The sequence below is a fragment of the Ambystoma mexicanum genome, chromosome 7p (genome assembly GCF_040938575.1).
Source record: "Ambystoma mexicanum isolate Mex_15411 chromosome 7p, UKY_AmexF1_1, whole genome shotgun sequence".
NCBI classification, from domain to species: domain Eukaryota; kingdom Metazoa; phylum Chordata; class Amphibia; order Caudata; family Ambystomatidae; genus Ambystoma; species Ambystoma mexicanum.
In genome coordinates, this window is record NC_090939.1 from 165,063,075 (window position 1) to 165,078,542 (window position 15,468).

Consider the following 15,468-nt stretch of genomic DNA (forward strand, 5'->3'; position numbering starts at 1 on the left):
CGGTCCTGCAAAATTCCAGAGCCGGTAGTACCGGCTGTTTTACTTGGATTTTTCCCAGTCCGGCTTAGTCGTAATGAACCCCATAGTGTAACAGGACTCAAGCTAGGATATCATCCACTCCAAGATGTACAGTAACAGAACTCAAGCCAGAATGTCACCCACTCCAAGTTATATGCGGTCAGTCAAAAGTCCAGTATGTGGACTGTTACGAGCACTATGAGATGGTTTCGTATGCATAGGAGGATTGAAAAAAGAAATGTATATTTATGAGTTTTGGCTGTTTTTCCTTTGCGCCAACTTATTGAACCAGTTCCAGAGTGTTTTCATTGGTGCAAAGAACTGGTTGACAATGGTTTTTCTCATCTTGAGCAGATAGCAAGGAGTGCTCCGTGCACCACAACGACAAGATAGAATGCGGCTACCCAGGCATCTCTGCAGAGCATTGCCACAGAAGAGGCTGCTGCTTCGACTCCAGCACTCCCGGGGTGAAATTGTGCTACTTCCCCCTCTCCGCAGGTAAGTCGCGGCTCCAGGGTGGGTATCTGCAAGGTTGACTCATCTCATGTTTCCAGTGCACACTGTCACGTGTTTCCATTTGTAATTGCTCACTAAGGAGGTGCTGAACTGCAGGCTTGTGAGTCACCCATCTCATGACTGACTCAGCAAATTCAAGAGTGTCTTTTGGGGCGGCGTGTAGTTACAACCATGACCCGCTATACTGTACCTTGCAACACTGATTGGATAATTTGAAAGATATGTGAGTCCTGGATACAGAATTAGAGGGGCTTCGATATTTTATCCCTGCCTGGGACATGGATGTTCCACCTGCAGGAAAACGGGTTAAAATCTGTGCCATTTCCGATTTATCCAGTCATCCTTCGTCAATTGATAAATTGAGCATCTTAAATTGGGTAGTCATGTATCAATAGTCACTGGATCCCCAGACTGTACTGGGTGCAGTGGCCTGAGGCCCTGTGCCGAATCTAATGGGGCCTGGGCCCTTGCCACCCTCTGCAGTCTGAGGAACTGGTGATCATTGCTATTGGTATGAGGAACTGGTGATCATTGCTATTAGTATGAGGAACTGGTGATCATTGCTATTAGACAGTCTGAGGAACTGGTGATCATTGCTATTAGCCAGTATGAGGAACTGGTGATCATTGCTATTAGCCAGTATGAGGAACTGGTGATCATTGCAATTGGACAGTATGAGGAACTGGTGATCATTGCTATTAGCCAGTATGAGGAACTGGTGATCATTGCTATTAGCCAGTATGAGGAACTGGTGACCATTGCTATTAGACAGTCTGAGGAACTGGTGATTGTTGCTATTAGCCAGTATGAGGAACTGGTGATCATTGCTATTAGCCAGTATGAGGAACTGGTGATCATTGCTATTAGACAGTCTGAGGAACTGGTGATTGTTGCTATTAGACAGTCTGGGGAACTGGTGATCATTGCTATTAGACAGTCTGAGGAGCTGGTGATCATTGCTATTAGCCAGTATGAGGAACTGGTGATCATTGCTGTTAGCATCCTCAATTTTGCGCTGGCTCGGATCATGAGGTTCAGCCAGTGCTTTGAGCAGCCTGATTGGCTGACACACCTGCCCAGGGTGCTAATATTACATATTATTACAACACTTAGAATGTGATTATTAAGCATGTTTCCCCTTTATCTAATCTCAGTATCTGGTTCTTTGTAATGAAGGCTGTTCACCTAAACATGCACATGCAATGACATGCAAAGATCAGGTGTTATATTACTTCCTGCAGTTTTATCAAGGGTGAAGATCCTGCGATGCCACTTTTCGGTAGTGTCACGATTTGCCACAATTTTCCCACTGGCCCATTTCTGAGTGGTTTTCTCACATTCTGTTTTACCAACAGAGACGTAGGAAATGCCAGACAGCAGCTCACCTTGAGACCAGCAATGAGCAATGGCATCGTGGACCGCTTAGGGTATCTCGTACTCTGGGCACTCGTTACCTCATACATGCAAACATACATACTGAACAGCATGCCATGGAGATAGGAAAGATTGACACATTACAACAAGGCATTCATTGTGGCACAATGAAAACAAGGGCCACTTTATGTGCTATGGTCAAACATTTCCCCACTGTACACACGCTTTTAGGCACAAGGATTTTGTCAGGTCACCAAGGACAGTGAGATGGAATGTCTTGTGGTGATCATAACAGAGACAACAGCAGAAAAAAACATGCCATAACTGCAACTTGCAAAAAGCAAAATACATTGTTCCGAAATGGATGCTTATTCTACTCTAAATTATTTTTGGACATTTGTGTCTGCATTGTAAATATGAGGTGTTTAAGAACCGACTCAATCAGTGACTCACCCCTGAAGTGTGCCTGAAATGAACCTTTAATGAGTCTAGCAATTATTGTATAGAATTCCAGAAAGACAAATTATTTGGTATTCCTAGTCTTTCTTATTTAGGGTCACGGCTCAAAATGTTGCACTTGTGGAACCATCTGTTTTCTTTAAGAGGTCTGAACAAGAAAACCAGCCACTTCAGATACAAAGAGCCACATGGTGCTGGCCCCAGCCCAGGACCTTCCAAAAAAATAATAATAATAATAATCTTTTTTTTAGGGGTAGCAAGGGAGACCACAGGGGTAGCAAGGGAGACTTCAGGGGTCACAGGTGCGACCCCTGGTGACCCCTAAATGACGTCCCTCTATGGCTGTCCCCAAAAGAACAGCGGTTGCAATGCAAACACACATTGGCTAAGCCAATAGTTTTGGAGTATGCATTTGATTATTGAATTTTACATTTATAGGTAACAATGCAGTAATTACTTGACCTCTACTTTGCAAGTAATTCCAAACATGTCTTCAAATCAGTGCTTGCAGACAAATAACGGAGCTTTACGATGTGTATTGCTAATGTTCCATGTCAGCAAACACTATGTTTGGAACTTTTTAAAGTAAGCATGGGGATTTTAAGGGTGAGCTAGTGTGGCGGTGTAGGGGTGAGCTAAGGTGGAAGAAAGAAGTCGAGGGGTGTGCTAAGGTGGGAGGCAGTAAGCAAAGGTGAGCATGATAGACATGGATGAGCTAGGAAAAGTGTGGGTAGAAAGAGGTGAGCTGGGGTGGGTGCCTTGTTGGGTGTGGGCAGGGATTAGGTAGGGTGTGTGGGTTTGCAGGGGTGATATATGGAAGTTGTGGGTAGAGTGGGTGGGTAATGAGTGGGGTAGTCTGGGGCTCAGTGAGATGCAGGGAGTGGGTTGGGGTAGAGTGGGTAGAGGGGGTGTGCATGGGTATGGAATAGAGGAGTGGGGTAGGGGTAAAGTAGTATGGGAGCACTGGCGTAACAGGGGCCCCCGCAACCCCTGCTGTGCGGGGGGCCCCTCAGGCACATGTCCTGGGAGGGCCCCCACTTGTAGAAAAAAAAAAGAAAAATATGTTTTTCCCCCAAAAAAAAAAAACATTCTTTTTGAATTCACTCTGCATTCGTAAAGAAATTATTTCTGTAACAGAAGTAATTTCTTTATGAAAGCAGAGTGACTACAAAAAGAAACTTCATTTTTGAAGTCCTAGGGCTGTGCCCTTCCCATGGCATGGAAGACCCTAGGCGGGAGGCCTCCATGTCATGGGGTGAGGGGAGCCCTATGACTTCAAAAATAAATAGTTTATTTTTGAAGACAGTCTGCCTTCACAAAGAAATTATTTTCGTTATGGTTCGGTCCTTAACAGAAATAATTTCTTTATGAAGTCAGAGTGACTGCAAAAAGAAACAATGGGCTTCATGTGTTTTGTGGGTTTTCGTGTGGGGAAAAAAAATAAAAAAGAAAAAAAGGGGGTTGGGGGGGACCCCCCCAAAAAAAACCAAAAAATGGGTAAAAAAAAAAAAAAAAAAGAAATTCGACCATTTGGCATTCGACCAAATGGTGTCGACCAAATTGTCTGTCGACCAAATTTTTCGACCATTTGACTGGTAACCATTTACCGGTGCCCGACTTCCTGATAACAATGGGGGATTACAACCCCGGCGGTCTGGGAAGTCAGGTGTCGGCAAATGATAAGTCCCCATCTAAGTCCTATCGGACTCTATGGGAATGGGGACCACAGAAGCACCGGCACTGTTAATAACAGTGCCGGTGCTTCTGTGAAAACTATGTAGGTGGGTGCCATTCTGCCCGGCAGGTCTGACCTGCCGGGCAGGACGGCAACCACCGGCAGAGCTATCATTTGTCGGCCCGGAAACAACGGTGCCGGTAAGCTTACCGGCACTATTGTTTCCAGTCTGGCATAGGTGTAATGAGGCCCAATTTCTTTTTGAAGTGTTAGGGCTCCCATCAACCCCATGACATGTGTGAGTGTATGTTGAAAGGGTGCACATGTGAATGTATGGGTGGCTGCCTGGGTGTGCCTGTATGGTGAAAGGGTGCACACTTAAATGTATGGATGGCTGCCTGGGTGTGCTAGTATGGTGAAAGAATACACACTTAAATGTATGGATGGCTGGGTGTGCATGTGTATATATGGTGAATGGTGTGTGTGCTTGCGTTCAGGGGTGCAACAAAACCTACATTTCGGGGCTAACCCTTCAAATGTTGAGAGAGGCGCTAACTTCATGGAAACTGAACCGTACCTCAAGAAGAAACTGGGAGGCACCTCCTTCTACCACTTAGCCGAAAAAAACCTGCAACAACATCCCAAAAGACATAAGAAACACAAAAAATCACCTACAATTTAGGAAATTACTAAAAACCTGGTGGCTCTTCAACACCACAGACACAAACCGAAAACCGAATCGGAAAGAAAAGGGATGAATGAACTGGACTTGGACAACACCCAGTACAGACTGTGGACATCTCCCTATGTGAAGAAGCGCCCACGGCACATGGACGAAGGACGCCGGTTAGAGGGGAACACGGGCGACACCCGAACAGAGGCGAAATAAACTCCCCACCCAACAACTGCACTCGTCCATAAATTGCCACTGAGTACCACAGTATAGTGGAATTATCGGGATATTAGCAATCCCCACAATATATGAGCTGTGGACATGGGCGGGTGCGCTAGACGTATGGGTGTGAAGGGAAGACTGGGGAGGAGGGGCCAGATGTGAAAAGGACCCCGAAAGCCAGTCGGACCAGATCTAGACAGAGGCACAGGGGCGCTCCCGAACCCCACATAGGGAAATTACAGAAGCCCAGCGTCTCAATTCAGGAGAAAGATGCCAACTAACGAATTGTACTAACTATTTGCCCCTCTGCATACAACTCTCAAACTCCAAACCAAACACAACCACAGACCTACAGCACAACAAACCGCAAAAACTTCACTACATGGCAACAACAAAACAAAAAACACACATAGACTCGCACAGCAGTACACAACGACTACCGCCGCAAAACACCCCAGGCCCAGCCAACAGACCCACCGGGCTGAGGCCGCCAACAGCACATACCCATCACTGCTCTCTTGCACTTTTCCAGCTGCTCCCCACTACTAACCACCCTTCCCCTTCCTCTTTCAGAGCCGCCAGAGTGCCAGGGGACCACTCCGGTGGTGATAGTGCACGGTACAAATGTCCTTTAACATTAACATGTCCCTTAATGCTTCAAAGAGACGTTATCAATAACTCTGCCTTCCCACCTATTGCAAACCTCCTGTAGCGAAGTGCCAGTCTCCCGTAGCATTCTTGCACAGGAGCAATTGCATGGGCTGCTCATGGGTGTAGTTAGTGGCGAGGGAGGCGGGGCAGTGGATGAGTGCGCAGGGAGCAGTGCCCCAAGCACACCCCGCAGCAGATGGCCTACTCTTTCTAGCATCTGATCTGCAGCAGTTGCCACTTGCGCTCGCTGCTTGGGAGCTGAAGGGTGGGCTTCTGCAGGATCTTATTCAGGAAAGGCAGATCCTGCGCAGCATTTGACTTCCTCAGGAATACCCTGAACTCTCTCAATTTTCACAAAGGTGCTCTAGCCGTGCGTTTCTCTGATTCCACACACAAAGGGCCCCTTTCCCAAGGATTCGCACTGGAGCAAGTGAGGTGCTGATCCACACCTGTGCCTTCTATCTAAGCCATAAAGCCCAGAAAGGGAGCACGTGGAGAGACAGTTGGAGCAGCTCTGAGATGCTCACATGCACATGTGATTCACACAGAGTTCCTCGGAGGCACCTGAGAGAGCGCCAGTGTTAGGCTTTGGTATATAGCAGCAGGTGCATGTCTGTGATGCTCGCGGGATCGTCTCATTGGCTCCCAGAGCCAGAGGTGTGCTTTCATTGCACTGCCCAAATACTACGAGCATCTCCCATCATTCCCAAAAGGGACATGCGCATTGTAGTAGCGGTAAGTGAGCATTGCACTGCTGTACATGTGGGCTTCATGAATACGTAAGCGTTGGGCTTACGTGCTGGACACTGGTTTATTCTTGTCGATGTGGCCTGAGGGAGCCTGCTGAGGCCAGTGGTCCCCAAGCCAATCATGTGGGAGCATAATTTAGCATACAAGGTCTTAAAGGCCCACCATGCTCATCTGAGGCCAGCCTCTGAAGCCTGAAAAGTAGATCCACGCAGACTTGACATGTGGCCAACTTTGCACCAGACCTGCAGAGGAACTGGCCTGCTGTTAAATCTGTTACCAGGTTAATAGTATCCACTACAGAGTGTAATTTGCTTTCTGACTTTTAGAACATTCAGACATATAATTGCTCATTCAACTATAGCTGGTAAGATAGCTATAGCGGGTAAGATAGCTCACTGGGTTGATCGCTCACTGCAGCAATGTGCATGATTGGCAGGTTGCAGGTTCGAATCCCAGCAAGGCCAGTTCGGCTTCTGAGGTTGATAAATGAGTACCAACACAGGTTGGGTGATACTGTATGCATGTGAAGTGTGTAAGGGTAAGTGCTATATAATAACACATCATTATCATTTGGCCTTTGGCATCTGCTTGCATTAACAGTAATTTGGTAATATGGGCCTATACACACTGATATTACCGATACATATGGTGATCCATTCTTGTATGAGATGCATATCAGCTTACAGTGATATCGTAACCATGTTTTTGTAGTGTACTTACGAACAATGCTATGTGATGCCACTTCCTGTTTTGTCAAGGGGTGAAAGGTTGTGTTCCATCACTTCCTGTGATGTCACTTCGGGGTCGGGGTCAAATGACATCACTACCTGTGAAGTCAACATAGGTCAAGAGTCGTGTGATGTCACTTCCACTACCCCTGGCATTTTGGTGAAATGACGTCCCTGCAGCAGTCATAATGCAAGATGTAATGGCAAGGCTAGTGCAGGAGGCGCCAAGCCCTGCTGTCCCTTGTATCTATCCTTGCCAGCATTTGCCGCACAGTGCAATGAGCTGCACATGCAAAAGCTGCTACAATTTCATAAATGATGTAGCCTGCCTTTGCCTCATTATGCACAGTCCTTTGTTATGTACCCAACCATTACATCAGACGCAGCACGCTGCACATTTCTGGCCAAATGGCAATACACCACTGTGCGTACACAGGACTGCAGCTCGGCCAGTCCTGACAGTAACTCCAAGATAATGACACTCAAGTTTAACAAGTCAATGCAATGCAAACCAAATGATAACATTTCAATGGGCAGAAGGTCATCAGTTCTTCTAACGTTCTCTTTGAAACAGAGAAGAAGTGTGTGCTGGCACCGGCTCAAAGACGAGAGTGCGGCATGAAGGGGATCAGTGTCAAGGAGTGCCTCGCCAGAGGCTGCTGCTTCGATTCCATCATTCCAGAGTGTGGTCTGTGGCTCATTCTCTTGTGTGAGGTGCATTGAGAACTCAATGTTCAATACGTTGACATTGCACAACTAATGGTGCTCTCAAGGGACTAAAAGGCACCCCTCAATTTTGAACCTCCATGCGAATCCATCACCTCCTGTGTGTGTGATTGAATACAATGTGCCCATAGAAAGATCGCAGCTGTAGGTAGTTAGCTTATATATGCTGGGCCTGTGGTTTAGTGGACTAATGCAGGGTCACAGGATTCACTCTCGGCTTGGCCAACTCAGCCTTTCATTTCTCTGAGGTTAATTAAATGAGTACCACCGAGTTGGGTGAAGATACACATCTGGTGTGTGTCTACATCAGTGAGACACAAGCCAGGGAGTAAGCAGGAAAGTTACAAGGACACCTGTAATGTTATGTGGTATTTATGAAGCATTAAACGGCTGTGCTTTTATCCTCAAAGTCCTCCAGGATCTTTCTGTAGTTAAACCAGCTGGGTTTCTGGTAGATCACAGTCTGACATCTGTATGCATTGGATTCATAGTTGAGGAATTATACTATTAAGTGGCTGCTGGCCTTCAGTACCAGTTTGGCGACATTAGCTGCACGAAAATTGCAGCCCAGGAAGGTTGCAGCGACACGCGAAATCCCATTAATTCACAGCACTGAGCTGTCAATCAAACAGTGGGGTCAGACTCTAGGACAGCCACCCACCCAGTTGGAATTGGCTTCAGCCACGCATGCCGACAAACAAAGGCCACTGAAGTTTTGGGCTCCTCTCTCAATTCCTGCCTTCCCAGACACACTGGAGCCTGGGCGGGCAGGCAAAACACACAGTGGACTCAAACCAGATTGTGATGCTTGTAGCGTTTCAATGAGCATTATAAGCTCTGTTGCTTGGGATAAATAATGCATGGGTAGTCTTTTCTTCACTAGTGTCTCATATTCATTTCCCTCAAGGTGCCCATATGTCTTTGTCCTGTCTCTTGATCAGTTGTCACTGACCCATCAACAAAGAGCACCTCCCCCTCCTCCAATGGGCTATCCTTTGCTTTGGCAATGTCATCCTCCTCCCCATCATATGTGGCACAGTCATGTATTTGCAAGTCTTTGAGGGCCAATAGGAGTGTTTTGGTGCATGCTTTATAGTCCAAAATTTATGATCTGCAATAGTTACACAAACCTACAAATTGTTACATGTCTTTCACTGTTATGGGTTTAGGGGTGGCGCGTTCAGATGCCGCTTTGTCTTTTATGATTCTTTTGCCGTTGGCAGTCCTGGAGTTTGGCATTGACAACCTTGTACCCCTTGCAAGCCAGGAGTTGTAGGAGTGTGATAGAGTCTCTTCAGCAGTTCTGCTCACTGTCGCTACGGACAAGCAGGTCATCCACGTACTGGATGACCGTGCTGGTCATCGAATGTTTCCTAGGTCAGCATATAATATTCTGTTAAATATGTTTGGTCTCTCGCAGTAACCGTGGGGCAAATTTGTGTGTTTGTAGTGCTTTCCAGCATGGGTAAAGGCGGTGAGGTACTGTGAGTCAGGATGCATAGGTATCGAGAAGAAGGTGTTCTTTAGATCTACCACTGTAAAGTGGTTTGCATCTTTCGGAATACTACACAAAATGGTGGCCGGGTCTGGAACCACTGAAAACTCTTTCTGCACCACATCATTTACAGGACATAAATCCTGGATAGTTTTCCAATTTTATTTATTTATTTATTTTGTTTATTTGTTTAGTTTTTAAAAAAACAAAAAAAATGTATCAACAAATAACCCTTATTAAAACACATTAGAACATGTTAAAACACATACTAAAATCTCTTACAAACATGTTACTTATATCTTTAGCGAATAGATTGATCCTACAATTTCTACTGCATACATCATCGAGCTACATCGAGTGCCTCATCACGTATTTAATGGGTTGCACTAAAAGAACATTTTTGAATCATTTAAAAAGTATTTTAAAACCTTGAGTTTATAAAAATTAAAACTGGGTTTCTCACTTACTCACACTTACTGTGTATTCAACATCCTCTTGTTTTATGTTTTCTAACCCATCTATTATCTCTCTTATTCTCAAGTCTTTATTATAGCAACTTTTGTGTTCTCAAGCTTGGTTTTGATACATTTCCACACTTGGTATAGGCTTATATGTACTGCCTGTGATTCCGTATTCAGCCAGTATATCCAAAATGCATCGCTTTTGGTGTTATCATGTACAAAGTGCCCTAAGTTTATCATGTATTCATTTGTCAGACTTGGACATTGCGAAAGAACATGTTGGGGTTTTTCCAAATTATTTTGTTTTTTACAAATTCTACATATTCTTTCGTCTCATGGTATTTTTAGTTGCACCCCATCAATGTTAATAACGGTAGCTGATTAGTTCTCAATCGTAATCGAATGTATCTAACTGCCGGGCTTGGGCAACTTGTTAAGTATATTTCCGATTGCAGATATCTGTATGTTATATCGGACACATATTTGTAGCTATTTACTTGGTCAATGTGCTCATAGCTACAAATCCAGTCCCAGGCGTCAATTCTTTTTTCGGATATTTGCTTCAATTTATCATTTGATGTTTTTTTTATAGTACAGCGGATGCCACTCTATTGTGTTGAATACTTTTTCAATTACTTTTTCAAAGCTGTCGTTCTTACTAGCTCTATTTTCTAGTAAGCACAGCAGATTACACTTTGGGGATGAATGGATTTTCAAATGCAATGTTCCACTTTTTTTTCCACACTATACTTTTCAATGATGTTAGTCCTAGTTCTAGGCGTATGTATTGGATTGGTGGTATACACGCATTTCACTGCAGTATTTTTCATCGCAGGTTTTTTCATCACCATTTTTTTTTTGAAAAAAAATGCATAGTTTTTTTTTGGGGGGGTTAAAAAATTTAATATATGGTTGTGGGTGTAAGGGAATAAAAAAAAACAATGAGTTTTTCAAAAAAAAAAACGGCGATGAAAAAACCTGCGATGAAAAATACCACAGCGAAATAACGTAGAACCGGATTGGTGTGGACGGATTCAATTTAAAGATCCTTTTCCAAAAACAACCTTCCAGTACCTCTAACGATGATAAGTTTTCCATAGCAAGTACTTCCAGCCCATACAAGATCGCTGGACTAACGCATTGTTTATATAATATTTTCATGCCTTCAATTGAGAACCCTGCCGTATCTCTTGCAAATTTTACGATTTGCTCAATTAATATTCTTGCTTTTATTTTCTTGTTTTCAATTATGTTTTTAAATACCTTATTGTTACTCACATTTAAACCTAGGTACGGATAGGCATTTACATATTCTATATTACCTAATTCCATAACCAGATCAGAATGAAATACTTTTTTTGTGGAGAAAACCATTATTTTCGTTTTCCCCATATTTATTTTCAGTTTGTTCTCTTTGGCACATTTAATTAATGATTCGAACATGCTCTTAATTCCAAGATATGTGTAGTTCATTACCACTCGGTGATCTGCATATGTTAAGCACGTTATAGATAAACCTCCTAGTTTGGGACAACAACCATGCTCTGGTATCAGCCACTCTGGTAAATCTGCCATATAAAAATTGTAGAGTAGCACTGCCAGAGGGCAACCTTGCCTCACTCCACTATATATGTTGATAGGAGCTGTAGTATTACCATCTATGTCTAATCGTACCCGTGCTTGAGTACCTTGGTGTAAACATTCCAGTATTGTTACCAGCCAGTTGGGGCATCCCCATTTTCTTAATTTACTCCACGGTTCTACGCTATCAAATGCTGCGGCAAAAGCAACAAAGATAGCGTATAGGGAAGTTACCGCTGCTTGTTGTGTTTCGTCAATGATTAAGTCTAATACTCTTAAATTATGGGTCGTGCCTGCGCCTGGTCTAAATCCTGTCTGTGTAAAATGCAGTATGTTTTTTTCATCAACCCAATCTTGTAATCTTTGACAGATAAAGGTGGAAAATAATTTGCCTGACACGTCAAGCATCGAGAGTAATCTATCATTTTCTGGTAGACCACGTGTCCCTTTTTTGTATACTGGGCTGTATATTATTGCCTGTAGACAGGACTTCTCTGCCTATTCTTCTGGGTTTTGTTTAAATATGGCATTTGCCAGGCCATTAGGTCCATATTGCCCCTGTTGCCTTTTTGAAAGGGCAGATCACCCAGTTGCATGGTGAGATGAATGGCACTATTATCCCGTGGTTGAGCAGGGCCTGTATCATGTCTCTGATTTCCTCCTCTGCTTCTCTTGATAGTGGGTACTGTTTAACCTGGGGTAGCACTGCTCCTGCCTTTAGTATAATTTGTAATGGGGTCACTTCCTTTAAAAGGCCAACATCATGTGTGTTGGTGGTCCACAACTGCCTGGGTGCATACTCTAAGTCTGCCTCGGTGAAGGGAAGCAATGCCACAACGGCCATCAGGGGGTACTGCACCCTTCTGTGTTGCACCATGATCTCACAGGGGATACAAATCTCTAAGATTATTTCTCCATCACTGTCGTTGTTTTCAAAAAGTTCTGAATCTGTTACCTCCTTAAGGGGTACGGTGGGATCCACAAGTACTGTTATTTCCATAGAGAAACATGTCTGGGTCTGCACGACCACCACCTCTCCTGCCATTGCGTGCATTATTACCATTCCCTCATTGGCACAATGCCCTGATCATTGAATGAGATTGTCATGTTCAACTTACTGAGCAGGTCCCTTGAAATCCAAATGTTTAGCTTAAGGAACCGTAGAAATAGCCCCAGAGAAGCCCTGCCTGTGAGGTGTTTTGCCCAATAATGGGAAGTTTCCCTCACTGATGCATGATTTCTCAGTACCCAAATCAACCATAAAAATGAGTTGCTTATTTCCTATCTCTGCCCCCACCAAGGGTTCCTCTTCGGGTTTGAGGGTAATTGACAAGACCGGATATGCAAGAGTTCTCTGTGGGCTGTCCTAGTCAGGATATGTATTTCTTCCAGGAAATTAAAAGGGGTTCCCCCCGAACATGGCTGCACATTGAAAGGGTGGCAACCATGCCATTTGGTGCTGGGTTTGTGCCACCTGCCTGTTGAAATGTATTCTGGGGTGCACATTGTTGCACCACTTGCTGCTGCTGTTGTTGCTGCTGTGTGGGTGGTTCTGGGATCTCTGGGGGCAACTGCATATAAGCCTGATGTATTTTATGGGGTATTGAGGTCATTCTGGGGATTGGGTCTTGCGGGGTCCCCTTGGGTGGTGGACCATAATTTTGTTTCCCGCAACTGCACCCTATCCCCTGCCTGCTCCTACACTCCCTTGAAAAATGCAGCCACTTTCCACAATTCCAACATTGTGATGGCCGCATTCCCATTCCTCCAAATCCCCCCATTTGATCCTCAGAACCCACCTCTTCCTCACTGCTGTCCTCCTTGTTCACCCTGTGGGCTGGGGTACTGTGTATTACCACCCCACTGTCTTTGTCCTCCTTCCAACCACACCGTAAGTATTTTAGCATTTGCAAAGTTTTGGGTGCTTCCTGACACTTGTGACTGTAATGCCATTGATACTGATGCCTCCACAGCAAACATAGCTAATTTGTTTTGTACTAGTTTCGATTCCCCTGCCTGCCACCTCTGAGCAGTTTCCTTGTCACTTAATTTATTCTTCTACAATGGTGTATTATTATGCTTTGGATTTCAGCCCACCCCTTTACTTCAGTGCCCAGAATTTTGTCTATTGCCTTTTGCACCTCTTTGGGTAGGCCCTTTTTAATGATAAAACAATAAAAGGGTATTGATTGGTACCACGAGTTACCTGTCTCTGCTCTCCACATCTCCTGAACCTTGGAAATGAACTGAGAGGGGTCTTCATCATCACCCATAGTGCATTGCATGATAGACTGTTGGTTGGGTGTGTCAGGGAATTCTGCTGTAGTGCATACCATAATTTTGCTCGGATCTTGTCACTCCTGGGTATCCTGCTTTCACCCACACATCCCCAGCTTGGTATCCAATAGTCATTACCAATACGCTGTTTATGTCGCTGACTGCCAGGGGTACTCCGGCGGTTGGCTTTTCAAATGCGTTAATCCACTTGCCCGCACCCGTAGTCAGGGGCGAGAGTGCCTTTCAGAATATTTGTGTCTATCTGTGCCCATGCACATAGTGCAGTCTGCTGGCACCTTTATGTATAAGGGGCATCTGCATCCTTGCCCTACCCCATCAGTCCTTTTCCCACCTCCTCTCTTCCTTGACACTGCCATCCGGCCAAACCTGTTCTCTAACCTGCCCTCCCCCTAACTCTCCACCCGAGGTGTTTGCTTAGGTGCTTGTCATCCTCATCATCTTCGTACTCAGCAAATGTACTCCACCCGTCCTCCTCTCCTCAATGGAATCCAAAATTCTCGTACCCCAGGCTATCCGCCCTCTTGTCCCCTTACCCTTTCTTCTCTATATGAACGCTTGTTAGAGCTGTGTTATCCACCCTGCACAGGAAGTCTCCTGCTTTCCACCCATCAGACCCTTGCTCTGCTGGCCTATCGGGCTTTACTTCAACCTGTGTTGCTCGTTATCTATTTAATTCTGTTTGTGCCTCTGCCAGTGCCACATCAAGATCTCTCTTATTAACATCGGCATGTGCTGGTACCTCTGGAGGGGATGCATACAGGGGTGGTGGGGCTGTTGCTGCACTGGACACATACGTCGGATTGGTGTAACCTACTGTGAGGCAAGCTGCCAATGGGTATATTCCCTCATGCTCTACTGGTGCCCCGCCCTCCTTTCTTGTACAGTCATCAGTGCTTTCACATTGTGTTTTTCCTCCCCCAAAATCTTCTGGATCTTCAAACATCTTTCATAGATCTAATATCTCTTTCCTCTTTTGTAACTGTTTCCCCTTATACTTAACTATTAGAAATGTAGATATGTGTTCTAAGATTCCCTTATTATGGAATCCCTGCTCTGGCCATGAATGGGGCATCCCCTCTCCTATTGTCTCCGTCACCCGCTGCTTAGGTCCTGATACAGTGTCAGGACCTTAAACATATACTCCATGGATGTCTCTCCACCCATTGTAATATTCTGTGTGCCTCACTGTCTCTACGCCTCTGTTAACGTGCTGCACGTGCTGCTGCTGTTCTTCAAAAAAGCCAGTCCATCACCTCCTCCCTCCCAACAAAAGGTCAAAAAAATAACAATTTCCCCCTACTCCCTCCTTCTCCCCACAGCCATCCTGCTCTCACACTCCACACATTCTACACACTCAACTCACACCAATAATTACAAAAAAAAGCCCCTCCGCTGGCCTCTACCCTACACAATAAAAACATGACAAAACAAGCTAAAATAACAAACTAAAATAAAAACGACTACTATTCCCGAGCCCACTAATTATGTGGGGCTCCTATTTATTTCCTTTTTTCTTCTGTTATGCAATGTTTGTGGCACCACTTTCTCCGCTGTCTCGGGAAGGCTCCCTACCATTCCATTTTCCTTTCCTTAATATCCTCCTTAAAACATTAATAATACCAAAAAATAAAAGAAACCATATCTACAACACATCACAATTTCACTCTCTGCGCATTCACGCTCTTTACAGCCTCCCATTCACCTGTCCCTTACTTGTTATCACTTGGAAGGCTATACTCACATATGCATGTTCACCCAAACTCCTCCGTCACAGAGTCCTCAATAACACTGACCTGCCCTTTCCTCTGAGCCGCACCCCGCTCCAAAGAGCAGACAGGAAT

General features: G+C 44.8%; 1 long non-coding RNA gene across 1 annotated transcript in view; it reads left to right on the plus strand.

The window, feature by feature from the left end:
• Positions 1 to 375: 375 nt before the first annotated feature.
• The window catches only part of LOC138525790 (uncharacterized), a 30,617-nt gene continuing 15,524 nt past the window's right edge, over positions 376 to 15,468 (plus strand). The window contains exon 1 of the long non-coding RNA XR_011283433.1: positions 376 to 516. This is a non-coding gene — a long non-coding RNA (uncharacterized lncRNA). The remainder of the gene's footprint in view (positions 517 to 15,468) is intronic.